This window comes from Leopardus geoffroyi, chromosome E2, assembly GCF_018350155.1.
Source record: "Leopardus geoffroyi isolate Oge1 chromosome E2, O.geoffroyi_Oge1_pat1.0, whole genome shotgun sequence".
NCBI classification, from domain to species: domain Eukaryota; kingdom Metazoa; phylum Chordata; class Mammalia; order Carnivora; family Felidae; genus Leopardus; species Leopardus geoffroyi.
Genome location: NC_059335.1, coordinates 57,093,473 through 57,095,891, shown reverse-complemented (window position 1 = coordinate 57,095,891; position 2,419 = coordinate 57,093,473). Strand labels below are relative to the sequence as shown.

At 60.7% G+C, this 2,419-nt stretch overlaps 1 long non-coding RNA gene across 1 annotated transcript; it reads right to left on the bottom strand.

Moving 5' to 3' along the window:
• Window positions 1-843: 843 nt before the first annotated feature.
• Window positions 844-1,923, bottom strand: LOC123578344. Its single transcript, XR_006702328.1, has 2 exons — window positions 1,665-1,923; window positions 844-1,045 (listed from the first exon to the last, which is right to left on the bottom strand). It is a non-coding gene; the product is annotated as an uncharacterized LOC123578344 (long non-coding RNA).
• Between the last annotated feature and the right edge of the window lie 496 nt (window positions 1,924-2,419).

Sequence of the window (2,419 nt, the reverse complement as noted above, 5' to 3'; positions counted from 1 at the left end):
CAGGGGGAAGGAGGGGCTCTCTCACGTGACCCACGTAGGTCACGAGGGGACGTCGCCAGAGTCACGTGGGAAGCGAGCACCCAAGACGATTTCTCGGTGGTGATTACACTCCTCAGGCTCTCACGCGGTGATTCTAACTTACCGACTGCCATAAACGAAACAGATGCGCACCGCTGCCCCCAGGCCACACCTGCCTGCACGCGCACACCTGCCCCACGTGCACACCTGCCCGCACGTGCACACCTGCTCCCGGTGCACACCTGCCCCCACGCGCGCACCTGCCTGCAGCATCCAGGGCGCCGGCCAGCAGCTCGGCTCAGAGGCTCCCGGGGAGCGGCCGCAGACAGCTCGCCCGGCGTTCCTCTTGCGCAGAAGCAGTAGAACGGTTTCCGGCCTCTCCACGCACCACGTTCGCCCCTTCCCATTGGCCAAAGCAAGTCACGTGGCCTAGCCCGCGTGGAGAACGCGGGGAGGACGCACGCGCCGTGAGTCCCACGTCGGAGATGGAGGTGACCCCGGCCAGACCGTGTGGGCTGAAGCCGTGGCGCGCGTCCTGCCGGCCGCGCCGTGTTTGGCCGCTCGTGGTGTCCGTGAACTTGGCGTGTCGCTCCAGCGTGTCGCCGCCCTCCCCTGGGCCAGGCTGCCCCAGGCCGGGGTGGAACTGACCGGATGCGCCTTTAAAATACGGGTGTCTCCGTCATTCCAGGGAGCTGGTATGAACATCTTGTTAGCTCCCTTCTCCCTGCTAACCACGGCGGCTGCCTTACCATGGGAAAGCAGAGGGGAAGGTGGCGAGCGGGGCCATCGTACCAGCCGGGGAGCTAAGAACAAAGAAGAAACGGATTCTGGAGGTAATCCGTGAGCACGCCCATTATAAGAGTCCGACAGTAAAGACGTGTGTGCAAATCAAAGCTGTTAACGCGCCCCTCACCCTTCTCCCTGCCTCTGCCTCCCTGCTGTCCTCCGGGGCACCTTCCCCCAGCGTCCAGGCAGTCTGGAAGCTCCTCTCCTCTGGGTTGTTAGAAGGGTTGCCTCTCTGGGGCTTCTGGAATTACACAGAGATGGAGGTTTCTAAAAACGTGCCAGGATCTCTCACCCTAAAGCGCACGTTGACCTGGCATGTTGGGGGCGACAGCTACGCCACGCTGCGGGCTCTCCCTTCCACAAAAGGCGAGCTCCCTTCTCCTTCTTGTTGCTGTTTGCCTGCCCCGTGCCGGCCCAGGGGCTGGTGCATGTTCACACCCCCTGGGAGCTGGGTGCAGAACGTCCCCTTTCCTATCTTGTGCCCCCAAGGGGTAACACTGCTTGGGGAGGGGCGGGCGGGGGGGCGTATGTAGAAGGGTGGTCTGGCAGGCATGGCCCAGGTCCCAGACGCCTTTGCTCCAGCACATGGACCGCTTATCTCCAGTGGGAAGGTCCCAGCCCCCTTCTGTCCTCCTCTTAACCGAGTTATTGAGTATTAGAGAGGTCTCTACCTCACTGTGTGCAGGATCATTCGGACAATTACCACGTGGAATGTTCCGGACACGTCCATCCTCTGCCCTGCTAAGGAGAGCCCTGGCAGGGTCAGCGTGGTGTCCTGAGCTACAAGGCTGGGGGGGAATCAATCGCTGATTGGAGGAAAGGAGAGAAACTTATCCCACGGCCTTGAGGGACACACATACCTGATAAAAAACCTGCTACTTGTAGGTGCCACACACTGGGGGCCTTGCAACAACGGACAGGTATTCTGTCATATTCTGGAGGCAGGGGCCTGAAATCGACATGTCGGCAGGCCCACGTTGCCCCCTTGCTTCTTCCAGCCTCTGGTGGCTTCTGGCAATCTTTGGGATCCCTGGGCTCATGGCAGTACGTCTCCAATCTCTGCCTCCACCTCCCGTGGCCTCTCTCCCGCCCCCTCTCCCCCGCCCTGGAGGGGTTCTGTGTCTGTTTCTTTTCCTCCTATTATGACCCCAGGCACTGGATTAGGCTCCCCCCCCCCCGCCAAGCCAGTATGACCTCACCTTAACTTGATGACACCTGCCAAGACTGTTCCCGAATAAGACCACACTCCCAGGAGCTGGGGGATTAGGACCTCAACGTACGTTTTTGGGGGGACACTGTTCTATAGTGGCCTTCCCATAATTCCCCACCTTTGCCCCTTGAGGAAACACCAACATCTCTCTCCCCAAGAGCTTTTTCTCACCAGCAGAGCCCTGTTGCCATCACCACCTCATACCCACCCCCTCTGCCCCCACCAGCCTGCAAACAGCGGCTGGCAGCAGTTGGTGTGTAAATATTCCAGCCCCCTTAGCCCTTGGGGGTGAGTCTGCCCAGGGCTTCCGGGCCCCAAGTGCCCCCAGTGGTAGCTGGTCTGATAAGCTGCCCAGCGCAAGCCACTTTCCCTCTTGGTCCCAACTCTCCAGTCCCCTGTGGATCT